This window comes from Salvelinus namaycush, chromosome 3, assembly GCF_016432855.1.
Source record: "Salvelinus namaycush isolate Seneca chromosome 3, SaNama_1.0, whole genome shotgun sequence".
Lineage (NCBI taxonomy): Eukaryota > Metazoa > Chordata > Actinopteri > Salmoniformes > Salmonidae > Salvelinus > Salvelinus namaycush.
In genome coordinates, this window is record NC_052309.1 from 58,810,949 (window position 1) to 58,826,323 (window position 15,375).

Here is a 15,375-nt window from a genome sequence, read left to right on the forward strand (position 1 = left end):
GGTCTGAGATTGGTGGGTGGTTCTGTAACGGCAGCCTTCCCTCTCTTCACGAGAAGAGAGGGTGTAACAGGGATCGGACCAACACGCAGCGTAGCCAGTGCTCAACATGTTTAATAAAACGATAAACAGTGAACACTTAACACAATACAAAATAACAAATGTGGCAAACCGATACAGCCCTATCTGGTGCAGAGAAAACACAAAGACAGGAAACAACCACCCACAAACCCCAACACAAAACAAGCCACCTATATATGATTCCCAATCAGAGACAACACAAAACACCTGCCTCTGATTGAGAACCATATTAGGCCAAACATAGAAACAGACAAACTAGACACACAACATAGAATGCCCACCCAGCTCACGTCCTGACCAACACTAAAACAAGCAAAACACACAAGAACTATGGTCAGAACGTGACAGTATCCCCCTCCTGAGGTGCGGACTCCGAACGCACCCCCTAAAACTCTAGGGGAGGGTCTGGGTGGGCATCTGTCCGCGGTGGCGGCTCCGGCGCTGGACGAGGACAGCACTCCACCATTGTCTTTGTCCCCCTCCTTAGCGTCCTTTGAGTGGTGACCCTCGCCGCCGACCTTGGCCTAGGAACCCTCACCAAGGGCCCCATCAGACTGAGGAGACAGCTCCGAACCGAGAAGTAGCTTAGGACAGAGAGGTAGCTCAGGACAGAGAGGTAGCTCAGGACGAATGGCAGCTCCGGACTGAATGGCAGCTCCAGACTGAATGGCAGCTCATGACTGAATGGCAGCTCATGACTGGAGGGCAGCTCATGACTGGAGGGCAGCTCATGACTGGAGGGCAGCTCATGACTGGAGGGCAGCTCATGACTGGAAGGCAGCTCATGACTGGAAGGCAGCTCATGACTGGAGGGCAGCTCATTGCTGGAGGGCACCTCATGACTGGAGGGCAGCTCATGACTGGAGGGCAGCTCATGACTGGAAGGCAGCTCATGACTGGAAGGCAGCTCATGACTGGCGGGCGGCTCATGACTGGCGGGCGGCTCTGGCAGTTCCTGACTGACTGGCGGCTCTGGCAGCTCCTGACTGGCTGGCGGCTCTGGCAGCTCCTGACTGGCTGGCGGCTCTGGCAGCTCCTGACTGGCTGGCGGCTCTGGCAGCTCCTGACTGACGGACGGCTCTAGCGGCTCCTGACTGACGGACGGCTCTAATGGCTCGGGACAGACGGGCGGCTCTGACGGCTCGGGACAGACGGACGGCTCTGACGGCGCTGGGCAGACGGATGGCTCAGATGGCGCTGGGCAGACGGATGGCTCAGATGGCGCTGGGCAGACGGATGGCTCAGATGGCGCTGGGCAGGCAGGCAGCTCAGATGGCGCTGGGCAGGCAGGCAGCTCAGACGGCGCTGGGCAGGCAGGCAGCTCAGACGGCGCTGGGCAGGCAGGCAGCTCAGACGGCGCTGGGCAGGCAGGCAGCTCAGAACACCATCCCAACCGTGAAGCATGGGGGTGGCAGCATCATGTTGTGGGGGTGCTTTGCTGCAGGAGGGACTGGTGCACTTTACTAAATAGATGGCATCATGAGGAAGGGAAATTATGTGGATATATTGAAGCAACATCTCAAGACATCAGTCAGGAAGTTAAAGCTTGGTCGCAAATGGGTCTTCCAAATGGACAATGACCCCAAGCATACTTCCAAAGTTGTGGCAAAATGGCTTAAGGACAACAAAGTGAAGGTATTGGAGTGACCATCACAAAGCCCTGACCTCAATCCCATAGAAAATTTGTGGGCAGAACTGAAAAAGCGTGTGCGAGCAAGGAGGCCTACAAACCTGACTCAGTTACACTAGCTCTATCAGGAGGAATGGGCCAAAATTCACCCAACTTATTGTGGGAAGCTTGTTGAAGGCTACCCGAAACGTTTCACCCAATTTAAACAATTTAAAGGCAATGCTACCAAATACTAATTGAGTGTATGTAAACTTCTGACTCACTGGGAATGTGATGAAAGAAATAAAAGCTGAAAGAAATAATTCTCTCTACTATTATTCTGACATTTCACATCCTTAAAATAAAGTGGTGATCCTAACTGACCTAAAACAGGGAGTTTCTACTAGGATTAAATGTCAGGAATTGTGAAAACCTGAGTTTATAAGCTATTTGGCTAAGGTGTATGTAAACTTCCGACTTCAACTGTAGTCATTATATTAACAACATTACTTTTTTGTCATAATTATCAAAATGATCCAAACCACAAGCTTCAATGAGCACATTTTTGTTTCACTGGTAGACTCGGGAAGTTTCGACTTCCTGTGTATTCGCCTGCTCATAGTGAACCACAACATCCGGCATTCATAGCGTGCCTAACTTGGATAATGGTATTGTTTATGTCGTGTAGTGGAATATTACTGTGTCTCTTTCTGCCTACAGTGTCTCACACGTATTACACATGTTTGACCTGTTGCATACATAGAAATGGGAGAGTGAAGAAAATTCCTGTCCGACCAAAGATGACTAGGACACACCCTGACCAGACCTCCAGTGGTGACTGCCTGGGGGAAAACACCACATTCACGAATCTGGACAGAACAACCCACTGCATTTCAGTAAGTCAATTTAAATGAATTTGTAGCGAAAATAAAAATAGTGTCAAGGATCCTAAATCCCAGAGAGTGGATTTGGCGGGGCTAGTGAGAGCCCCGTTGACAGTACAGTTTTTAGGCATAATATACATGTCTATGTAGCCTGAGAGCTACGAGTAGTGAATATAAGCATAGGATAAATGTCTATGTAGCCTGAGAGCCACAAGCAGTGAAGATAGGCAGAAGAGAAATGTCTATGTAGCCTGAGAGGTACGAGCAGTAAAGATAGGCATAAGAGAAATGTCTATGTAGCCTGAGAGCTACGAGTAGTGAAAATAGAGACGTGAGAGTTGACCACTGTACAGACCACTGTACAGTGGTGTGTTGAAATAGTGTGAATGACTAACCTTTTTGACAGGAGGAATAGCCTCCCGTGTGAATGAGGAGAGTGTGGATTGTTAATTCTTAGACTGTAAAGGGTAAGATTATTAACCAATGAAATGAGTATGAAGCAAATAGCAGTGGTGAAAAAGTACCCAATTGTCATATTTCAGTAAAAGTAAAGATACCTTAATAGAAAATGACTCAAGTAAAAGTGAAAATTACCCATTAAAATCCTACTTGAGTAAAAGTAAAAAATTATTTGGTTTTAAATATACTTAAGTATCAAAAGTAAATGTAATTGCTAAAACATACTTAAGTATCAAAAGTAAAAGTATAAATCATTTCAAATTCCTTATATTAAGCAAACCAGATAGCACAATTTTCTTGTTTTTTAAATTTACGGATAGCCAGAGGCACACTCCAACCCCAAACATAGTTTACAAATGAGGATGTGTTTAGTGAGTCTGCCAGATCAGAGGCAGTAGGGATGACCAGGGATGTTCTCTTGATAAGTGTGTGAATTAAACCATTTTCCTGTTCTGCAAAGTATTTTAAATGTAATGAGTACTTTTGGGTGTCAGGCAAAATGTATGGAGTAAAAAGTACATACTTTTCTAAAGGAATGTAATGAAGTAAAAGTAAAGTACAGATACCCAAAAAAGTAAGGCCTGGCCATTTGTTTGTTTTCCCCCTACGCTTTACCACACACAACCCACCTGTTATGAATATTTGTTAGTGGTGTTAATACCATGTTTGATTTATTGTGTGGGGTCTTTTTATTTTGGTTTTCGTGGGTTTTTCACAGGTTAGCACCTTAAAGGGCACACAAATGAAATTTTCTCAAGTATTTATTGTCAGAGTTTTGGTTGCACACATGTACATTCTCCTGATAAGAAATGTGTTGAAAAATCTGATGTAAACCTGTCACACAGAATGTTTAAAATGTCTTTAAATAATGAGTCTGAAGTTCAGGGAAAGAAACACTCACTTAATGGTATTGAATGAACTCTGACCTCTGTTTTGACTTTCTGGTGAGGTTACATTGGGCGACATTTAAATGTAATATGGAAACACTAAGAATTAGGAAGAAGTTTATAATTTAGCAATAGTCCTATGTGTGATTCAGACCGCAAGGACAGAGAGAGAGAGTGTTGCCTCTGAATAAGGGACATCTGTATCTAGTCAATTTTACTATTCCTTGAATTACCACATGGGATACAATTATTTTTAGATGGAGTTATCGAGGGTTGTAATTCAAATTTAATTTGTTATTTTGATTTAACTTCTTATGGCTGCAAGGGGCAGTATTGAGTAGCCAGTTAAATCGTGCCCATTTCAAACGGCCTCGTACTCAATTCTTGCTCGTACAATATGCATATTATTATTACTATTGGATAGAAAACACTCTCTAGTTTCTAAAACCGTTTGAATTATTTCTCTGAGTGAAACAGAACTCATTCTGCAGCACATTTCCTGACCAGGAAGTGGAATGTCAGAAATCGATGCTCTGTTCAACTTCCTGCCTATACATGGGCATGATACGTAAGAGTCTACGTACACTTCATACACCTTCCCCTGGTTGTCAAGAGGCGGTGAGAGAAGAAATTTCGTGTTTATCTTGGTCTGAGGTGGAATTAAAGCTCTTTGTATGACGTGACCGTCCATTTCCTGTTTCTGGAGCGCGCGAAAGGGGACATGGATTTGCCTTCTGTTTAGCTGTCGTTATGGACGACTAACATCTCCGGTTTAGATTTTATTTGATACATGTGACCATATCATCGTAAAGTATGTTTTTTCAATATAGTTTAATCAGATTATTGAATTTTTTTCGGGAGTTTTGCCGTGTTCCGTTCTCTGACTTTGTTGACGTTGGAGAGATCCGTGCCACTTGGCAAGTGCCCATGCTAAATCAAGAGGGAAATTTGCCGTTCCAGATCCAAACAACGACTGTTCTGGACAAAGGACACCTTGTCCAACATTCTGACGGAAGATCACCAAAAGTAAGAAACATTTTATGATGCTATTTCTAATATCTGTCGTGCATGTGAACTGGTCGTCGGCGCCCAAGTGTTTCTGGCTATTGTGGCTACGCTAATATAACGCTATATTGTGTTTTCGCTGTAAAACACTTGATAAATCGGAAATATTGTCTGGAATCACAAGATGCCTGTCTTTCAATTGCTGTACACTATGTATTTTTCAGAAATGTTTTATGATGAGTATTTAGTTATTTGGCGTTGGTGTCTGTAATTTTTCTGTCTGCTTTCGGTGCAATTTCTGACTGTAGCTGCAATGTAAACTATGATTTATACCTGAAATATGCACATTTTTCTAACAAAACATATGCTATACAATAAATATGTTATCAGACTGTCATCTGATGAAGTTGTTTCTTGGTTAGTGGCTATTTATATCTTTATTTGGTCGAATTTGTGATAGCTACTGATGGAGTAAAAAACTGATGGAGTAAGAAAAGTGGTGTCTTTTGCTAACGTGGTTAGCTAATAGATTTACATATTGTGTCTTCCCTGTAAAACATTTTAAAAATCGGACATGTTGGCTTGATTCACAAGATGTGTACCTTTCATATGCTGTATTTGACTTGTTAATGTGTGAAAGTTAAATATTAAAAAAAAAATATCTTTTGAATTTCGCGCCCTGCACTTTGAGCTGGCTGTTGTCATAAGTGTACCGACGTCGGGCTTGCACGCCAAACAGGTTAACAGGCAGTGTTGTTTTTTGGGGGGACGCATGAATCACGATGTAAGTCATGTGTCCAAAGGGGGAATTACCAGTCCTCTGGGGTCCTTAAGAAAAAATACTAATTGATTTCTGCCTATAAAAGGAATAAATATATGTTGGTAATGATTGACAGTTACACCAAAGAGATTGAAGTTTTCCCCACCTCATGTGATATATGAAGAAGTGTAAAGATGTTTTTGTTTTTGCTCTAATATAAATCTCACCAGATTGGATCTGCTGGATGGTCAGGATTTCTCCCTGAGGATTAGCCCTCTAACTCCCTGACCCTGTAACTCTGTGGTGAGGTCGCCAATATGATAAGGGAGTATAATCCAATTTGCAAAATGGTTTCAACAGTGTGTTGTTATTCTCTTTGACATTTGTCTTAGACATTTGTATTAAGAATATTGGGAATGTGATTTGTCATACAGTGAATAGTTTGTCTGGATTTCCTGAATCAGAAATGTCCTAAACTGTTGTTCTGGTCTGTCATCTCTCTCAAGGTTATGGCGAAGGTGACCACAGATGGTATCTAGATGCATGAAAGGGATAAATCGACCGAGAACAGAGTAACACTCGTGCTGAGGATTATGAATGATGCTGTTTGCCAAAGCACCTTTAGTGCCAAACTCTGTCACCATTCTCTCCCAGGTTCCCCCTGGAAGTTGTTTTTCAGTTAATGATTTGGCTAAGGCCTTTTAAGGTATCCCTGTGGAATCAGAGTCACAGGAGTGGTTTTCCTACACATTTCTTGGGAAATGTTTTTCTAGTAAGGCTATGTCGAATCACCTGCCATTTAGGGAAATGGCTTGAAACCTTGAGAGTTTCCTCCCACCAGGTGGGAGTACTGTGGTCCATTATGTAGATGACCTGTTGGTCTGTTCCTCTTCTGATGAGATCTGTCACGAGGACACCAGGGCCCTATTGATCTTTCTAGCAGAGAATGGTCACAAAGTTTCCCCTTCTAAAATACAGCTGTGTAGGAGTTCAGTTAAGTATTTGGGTCATGACATTACTTCTGAGGGTCGCTCCCTTTAGCAGGACAGATTGGAGGCAATAAAGACGTTGCCTAAACCTGTCACTAAACAACACATGCTGTCCCTGTTGGGAGTGGCTAGTTAATGTCATCCATGGTTGAAAGACTATGCGGAGATAGTCCAGCCCTTGCAGGATTGTATCTATGGGAGGAAGATGGAGGCGTCAGAGGTTTTTGTTTGGACTGATGAGGCTGGAAATGCCCTTGTAAGGTTATAGCAAACCTTACTCTCAATCCCTTGTTCAGGGTTGCCAGACCATACAAAACCTTGTCATCTCTTTGTTTCTGAAACGGGTGGTTTTATGTCAGCTGCGCTGACTCAATACCATGGGGTTGGTTATAGACCAGTGGAGTACTATTCTAAGCATTTTGACACTTATTAGAGGAATGGTTTCCTGCCTTTGCTCTGTTGCTCAGCTACAGAGGCTGTTAAATCATGTTCTGCTATTGTTGCAATGACTGAGCTGACTGTGCATGTTCCCCATGCGGTACATGCGATTATTACTCAGGCCAAAACTGCACACCTGACCCCAGCCAGATTGTTTGACTATCTGAACATTCTACTAACTATGTCACATGTTACGCTGAAAAGGTGTACTGTACTTAACCCTGCCACCTTACTGCCAACTGCAGACTCAGGTGACGAGCATGACTGTGAGCTGACTATTGAGATTGATTGCAGCCCAAGACTTGGCTTGAAGGACGTTCCCTTACCTAATGTTGACTGTGAGTTTTTTGTTGATGGTTCTGCACAAAGAAATAACAAAGGAGAACCATTGGTTGCCTATGCAGTTGTTACTTCTCTTTCTACTGTTGAGAGTGCTAGACTCCCATCACATCTTTTTGCACAGGCTGCAGAATTATTTGGTTTGACAAGAGCATGTATTTTGGTTTGAGAACAGCTCTGGAAATTTCTAGACTGATAGTAGATATGCATGGAAGAACCAATAGTTTTTGACTTCCTCTGGAAAACAAATAGCTCACGGTAAGCTTGTGTCCTCTGTTGGAGGCTGTTCAACTTCCCTTGTCAATCTCGGTGAGAAAGTGTCAGGCCCATACTCCCTCTAAAGGTAACATTTCTCTGGTGAATGCTAAGGCTGACTGTGCAGCTAAACTGGCTCCTTCTTTTTCTGTTCCCCCCCCCCCCCCCCCCCTCCTACAGATTGCAGCAGTTCCAGCTCCCACCAACCACTTCTCTGTTAATGATATCATTGCTTTACAGGCCACGGCTGATGCTTCAGAGAAACTCAAGTGGGCGGGGTGCTGTAAAAAGGACACCTCGAGTGAATGGCTTGATGAGTGGAGCAGACCTGCCATGCCCCGTTGTACTTTTCAGTAAATACCATGTGTCAAAAGGAGGGATGGTGGATTTGTAAATAAACATTGGTGTACAGTAAGTTTTACTGTGTTTGCAGGAAATTTCTGCAAGAAAGTTTTGATTTGTATGACTAACAATGTTGGACGCGGCATTTCAGTAATCCCGCGTCCCATCCAAGGCCTGAAGGACCTTTTGAGCACTTAATGGTGGACTTCATTGAGTTGACCCCCTGTGAGGGGAATAACCATTGTTTGGTGATTTTTGACATGTTTTCTAAATGGATTGAAGCTTTCCCTTGCAGGAGAGGTGGGGTCTGCCATCAAAAATATATTCCGACAATGGTCAACATTTTGTGAATGTGATTGTTCAATCCCTGTCAGAGGCTTTGCAGATTGATTTAAGAACCCATTGTGCCTATCATCCTCGATCTGGGGGTGCGGTAGAAAGGGAAAACCAATCTTTGAAAATTAAATTGATGCCTGACATGGGTGAAAGTGCTTCCAGTGGCACTGATGAGTATGAGAGGTAGATCCCATACAGTCACTGGTCTCTCTCCACATGAGGTGTTGAGTGGCCGTCCCATGCGGATTACGAATACATATTTTTCCCAGAACAGGTTGTCCCTGCAAGGAATGGAGGAAGACATGGTTGAGTATTCTATCACCCACAGTGTTCTTAAGACTATTCTCCCCCAGGTGAAGGCGTCTTTGCAAAATCTAACAGTTGGAGCTGAACACTGTTTGAACCCAGGTGATTTCGTGGTGGTGAAAGACTTCAGGAGAAAGAGTTGGAAGGACCCTCGTTGGAGAGGCCCATACCAAGTTTTTCTGACCACCTCCATGTGGTGAAGGTTGTTGAGAGAGATACCTGGATCCACGTTTTGCACTGCAGACAAGTTCCTGATTCAGAAGAAGATGGGCCCTCGCCAGTTCCAGTGGTGCAGTGTGGCCCTCCTCTGCATTAGCACAAGTGTGCTAATAAGAACAGTAGGTTGTCCTCTTGTGGGAAACCTGACATAGGGTGAGATGAGTCCTTAGCGAAAGGGGCAAATGCCGGCCCGGAGTAATGGCCCAGAAGTAGATGGTCATCGTAGAAGGAGTCATGAGCGAAAGGGACCAACGCCGGCCCGGAATAGAGGCCCAGAAGTAGATGGTCATTGTCGAAAGAGAGCCCTACTGGGCCCTCACAACAATTAAGGCACACTGTGGTTTCCAGGGTGTTCTCTTTTCGTTTTGAGTTTCTGATTTTAGTATAGATACCTCCTTTTTGATAGACTTGTAAAATATTGTTAATTATCACAAATAGTGATAAAAGGAGGGAAATGTAGTGGAATATTACTGTTTCTCTTTCGGCTTACAGTGTTTCACACTTATCATACATGTTTGACCTGTTGTATACTTAGAAATGTGCCTGCCATAGACAGACAGGGTGCCTGAGGTTTGCTCTCACAAGGTTGGCTCAGTAGGAGTGGAATATTGGCTGAACGCCCAGACTCTGTGGTTGCCAGGTGCTCTCCTCCTTTGCAGCTGGTCTCTGAGAGCAAACGCTTTGCTGAGAAAGGATGCACTTGGCTATCTTTGTGTAACCCATAGTGATATTATAAATATGCTGAGGGGGAAGTACCTCAGAGCTTCTGACTAACTTCCACATGAAGTGCTGTTGAAGTGCTGTCTGTAATCTCTCCGCTGGCGTGAATAAACATAAATTAATTTAAGCTTGACTTTGGGGTCCTTACACCTTGCACAAACTGGCTGCGCGCATGCGCCATCGTGCGCTATCATGCATACATTTATTTTGCCCTCCCACACGAAACGCGGTCACGACACGCAGGTTAAAATATCAAAACAAACTCTGAACCAATGACATTAATTTGGGGACAGGTCGAAAAGCATTAAACATGTATGGTAATTTGGGCTAATTAGCTTGCACTAGCTTGCTGTTGCTAGCTAATTTGTCCTGGGATATAAACATTGAGTTGTTATTTTACCTGAAATGCACAAGGATCTCTACTCCGACAATTAATCCACACATAAAACGGCCAACCGAATCGTTTCTAGTCATCTCTCCTCCTTCCAGGCTTTTTCATCGTTTAAATTATATGGTGATCGCATCTAAACTTTCATTGTATTACCATGACTACCGGCAAAACAGTTCGTCTTTCTATCACCCACGTGGGCATAACCAATGAGGAGATGGCACGTGGGTACCTGCTTCTATAAACCAATGAGGAGATGGGAGAGGCAGGACTTGCAGCGCGATCTGCGTCAGAAATAGGAACGACATCTATTTTAGCCCTTGGTGTCGCAGACGCTCGTTGGCGCGCGCAAGCAGTGTGGGTGCAATAATTGAATAACATGGATTTCTACATTTATTTTGCGACGCTCGCGCACGCGACGTGTCCGGTCTGGTCAGCATGTCAGTGGTAATTTTTACGGCAGTTGAACAACCAACACAAGGTAATCTCAGAATTTCTCTAGGCAAGATGTTTTTGAAAACTAACGTTTGTCATAATGCCTGTGTAGTGTTCTGTGTCTGTCTGTGCTAATTACAAACAAGTGTAAAAATGTGTTATCTTTCGCCGTTCTAGCTACCAGAGATTCACCCCGATGCTGCCAGTGGCTTGTGGCTATCAAGAATGATGCTTTCGGTGACCAAAGATTATCAAAGGGATTTTCAGGCTGAACTGATGGGGAATCCATTTAGACAACAGGTGAGAAGTGGAGCGATACCATCGTTTTCTCCCTTCACAACAAAACTGAAGATTTTCAATTAGAAGTAACATTAGATAGCATGCTAGCCTAACTGGACTAGGTAAGTTAGCTAGCTAATGTTACAGTCCTGTATTGAATTCTTCCATCAGCTAAATCATATAGCTAGCTAGCTATCTTTTGGATACACACTTTTTTGCCTATGCCATCGTAGTCACTGCTATACTGGTACCTTCAGCAAAGTAAACATGTTTGTTTGTTTGTGCTATCTTTGGCTATCGTTACTTAACATAACCTAGCTAATATTAACAAATAAGAGTAGCTCAATCTGGTAGCCATCTATTCCACCCTTATCTGAAAAACATTCCATTAATAAAAATAGAATTCTGGATAGGTAACTCACTCTCTAGCAGTGATGAATTGGGGCGGCAGGTAGCCTAGTGGTTAGAGCATTGGGCCAGTAACCGAAAGGTTAATTCCCGAGCTGACAAGGTAAAAATCTGTCGTACTGCCCCTGAATTAGTAACGTTAGCCACTGTTCCCTGGTAGGCCATCATTGTAAATAGGAATTTGTTCTTAACTTGCCTAGTTAAGTAAAGTTTTTTTTATTTTTTATGAATGTGTATACATTGTTTATGGTTGGTTAGTTGGTTCTCAGCTGTCTAACAATATTACTGCCAATTTAGTGATGCTAACTAACAGCAAGTTGACCATATTGAAATGTCCATGTTAGGTGTGTTAAGCTAGCCAGTCTAATAGAGATCAATACCATTAGTGGGGTGGTTAAATTGTGTATTGCTGTGTTATTTGTTGTAGGTGTGTCACGACTTCCGCCGAAGTTGGTGCCTCTCCTTGTTCGTTTGGCGGTCGTCGTCACCGGCTTTCTAGCTGCCACCGATCTACAATTATTTTTCAATTTGTTATGTCTTGATTGTACACACCTGGTTCCCATTACGTTTTAATTATTTCCCTATTTAACCCTCTGGTTCCCATGATGTTTTGTGCGTGATTGTTCCTTGTCTAGTGTTATCAGTCTTCTGTGTTATGGTGTGTTTTCCTTGCGTGGAATTTATGGTTGATTATTTTCCGAATAAAGTACGTTATTTTACTCAGTTCTGTGTCCAGCGCCTGACTCCGTACTCACCTCTGCATATTGATACATGACAGAATCACGCACCACCCCAATGGAGTCAGCAGGTGCACCCAGTCCTCCGGTACCAGTGGAGGAACGCGTCCAACATCTCGGCACCGCAATGGATCGCGTGCTGCTCACCATGGAGCGATGGGAGAGAGGGGGTTTGCCTACACCCCCATCAACTTCACCCCAACCAACACCACAACCCACACCGATGTCCACCCTTCAGTCACCTGGACCCAGTGGGAATTGACTCTCGCTCCTAAGTGCATATGATGGGATGGCTGCCGGGTGCCAGGGGTTCCTGCTTCAGTTGGAGCTCTACCTGGCGACCGTCCACCCAGCTCCCTCGGGATACGAGAGCGTGTCCGCCCTCATCTACTGTCTGTCGGGGAAAGCGCTTGAGTGGGCCAACGCTGCGTCTATATTTCCCCATTCAGCGTTGGCCCACTCAAGCGCTTTATTTCCCTATTTAACCCTCTGGGTTTTGTGCGTGATTGTTCCTTGTCTAGTGTTATCAGTCTTCTGTGTTATGGTGTGTTTTCCTTGCGTGGAATTTATGGTTGTTTATGGGCTAAACAGCAGGTCTGGGACAGGTAGCACGTCCGGTGGACAGGTCAGGGTTCCATAGCCGCAGGCAGAACAGTTGAAACTGGAACAGCAGCAAGGCCAGGTGGACTGGGGACAGCAAGGAGTCATCATGCCCGGTAGTCCTGACGCATGGTCCCAGGGCTCAGGTCCTCCGAGAGAGAGAAAGAAAGAGAGAAGGAGAGAATTAGAGAGAGCATACTTAAATTCACACAGGACACCGGATAAGACAGGAGAAGTACTCCAGATATAACCAACTGACCCTAGCCCCCCGACACATAAACTACTGCAGCATAAATACTGGAGGCTGAGACAGGAGGGGTCAGGAGACACTGTGGCCCCATCCGATGATACCCCCGGACAGGGCCAAACAGGAAGGATATAACCCCACCCACTTTGCCAAAGCACAGCCCCCACACCACTAGAGGGATATCTTCAACCACCAACTTACCATCCTGAGACAAGGCCGAGTATAGCCCACAAGGATCTCCACCACAGCACAAACCAAGGGGGGGCGCCAACTTAATGTAAGTATCCTAAGTGATGTCCTTCTAACTGATCTGAATGCCTCTGCTGATCCTACAGCAATTGTATGCAGTAATCATGTGCCTATGAACCAGAGTTACACTTTTAGCACTGAGGCATGGTGTGCCCTAGTAGGAAGTCCACTGTGTGCAGCTCAACATGCACAAATATAAATAACATGAGCATGTCTACTTCAGCTAAGCTTCCCAGTAAAGCAATGAAAACAATCAAGCATCCCAGAAAAGTGCTAAAAGTAGCCCACTTTAACATATGTAGCTTAAGAAACAAGGTTCATGAAATCAATAATTTGCTAGTAACAGATGACATTCATATTCTGACAATCTCTGAAACTCACTGAGATAATACCTTTGATGATACAGTGGTAGCAATACATGTTTGTAACATCTACAGAAAAGACAGAAATACCAATGGTGGAGACTTACGGTGATGATGTGTCGAGGAGCAGCAGCTAACTAAAGAGGCTGTGTAGCTCCAACTATATTTGAACTAATTATTCAACACCCAGTTACACATTTTGGTAACTAATTGTCCAAGATATCGGTTACATGGAAAAACAACTTAGAAACGCACAAAAGCAGACAAGTTTGACAAAAAACACGAAGCTGCTGCTAGCGAGGAAAATGGTGGTAAAGAACAGCCTGATGACCCAGTTCTAAAGGAGATTCACAAAATGAACAAAAATCTCGATGAGAAAATTGTGAAAGTGGGTGAAGATGTGGCTGAAATACAACATACAGTGGGCGCACTGAAAACAAAAGTAAACACTCTCAACCACCGAGTTACAAATGTAGAAGAGAGGATATCATCTTTGGAGGACAAGAACACCCGCCTAAACGACACTGTTGAAAAAATGGAGACAGTGATCGAAAAACTTGAAGAATGACTTCAATACCAGGAAAATGACAGTCAGAGAAACACACTTCGGATCAGAGGGGTTACCGAAATCCACATAAATACGGTGGATTGTGTAAAATACTTTTAAGGCAATTTATTTGAGGACACACCGGAGGATGTTAACAACATGACCATCGAGAGAACACATTGGATACCGACACGATACTGTGCCCAGAGCCAGCCCCACACAACCCCCGGCCTATCCTTGTGAAATTCTTAAGATACACCGACAGGATCACTACGTTGTTTCACAGACCCAAAGGAGGCAAAGAAGTGTGTCGCGGATGTCAATGAGGCCGAACAAATTGAGTAGCGTGGTAGGCTATGGAAGATCCGCATGGTGGCGTGCTTCATCACGGATGGACTACTATTTTTCTCGAAGGTGATAGAAGAACTTCCTATGTTGTGAGTAACAATCTCATTGAGTGTTTATGCTGCAAATTCTGCCTATAATTTATCTTTCTGGTTTACAGTTGATATCATTACAGTACTAGATTAAGCAGGATTATAGTCCAAGTATCATTCTGTTTTATGTGGGGATAAACATCTATATTATTTGTACATTTTCACTCTTATACCAGCAATAGTTGTCAATATAGGCCACAACAGGCATGTTCATGCCATGCGTGATGGGCACAACTCAAAGTGTTAGTTATCTTATTTTATCATTATTAGGACCTACACCGGTTTTGTGTTTGTTCTTTGCTTGCATTCCTGCTGTCGGGGAAATTCTACACAGGGGACACTAGAAGTCAATCTTAAATGAATAATTGTTTATTAACAGATAGCTGGAGAGGTTCCAACAAACTTGATGCACCATAGTTGTAACGGTTTTCTTCCATTGGTGAAGGAGAGGACCAAAATGCAGCGCGGCTAGTGTTCAACATATTTAATAAACAAAGAGACGAATACGTGAACACTATACAAAATACCAAATAACAAATGTGAAAACCGAGACAGACCTATCTGGTGCAGAACACAAACACAGAGACAGGAAACAATCACCCACAAAATCCCAACACAAAACAAGCCTCCTATATATGATTCTCAATCAGGGACAACGATTGACAGCTGCCTCTGATTGAGAACCATATTAGGCTGGACACAGAAACAGACAAACTAGACACACAACATAGAATTCCCACCCAGCTCACGTCCTGACCAACACTAAACAAGCAAAACACATAAGAACTCTGGTCAGGACGTTACAGTACCCCCCTCCTGAGGTGCGGACTCCAAACGCACCCCTAAAACTCAAGAGGAGGGTCTGGGTGGGCATCTGTCCGCGGTGGCGGCTCCGGCGCAGGACGAGGACACCACTACCACTGTCTTTGTCCCCTTCCTTAGCGTCCTTTGAGTGGCGACCCTCGCCCCCGACCTTGGTCTAGGAACCCTCACCAAGGCCCCCCCTAGATAGAGATAGCTCAGGACAGAGAGGTAGCTCAGGACAGAGAGGTAGCTCAAG

At 44.0% G+C, this 15,375-nt stretch overlaps 1 long non-coding RNA gene across 1 annotated transcript; it reads left to right on the forward strand.

The window, feature by feature from the left end:
- The first annotated feature begins 2,350 nt into the window (after positions 1–2,350).
- On the forward strand, positions 2,351–11,613 carry LOC120033635. Its single transcript, XR_005473973.1, has 3 exons — positions 2,351–2,583; positions 10,627–10,749; positions 11,564–11,613. It is a non-coding gene; the product is annotated as an uncharacterized LOC120033635 (long non-coding RNA).
- The last annotated feature ends 3,762 nt before the right edge of the window (positions 11,614–15,375 follow it).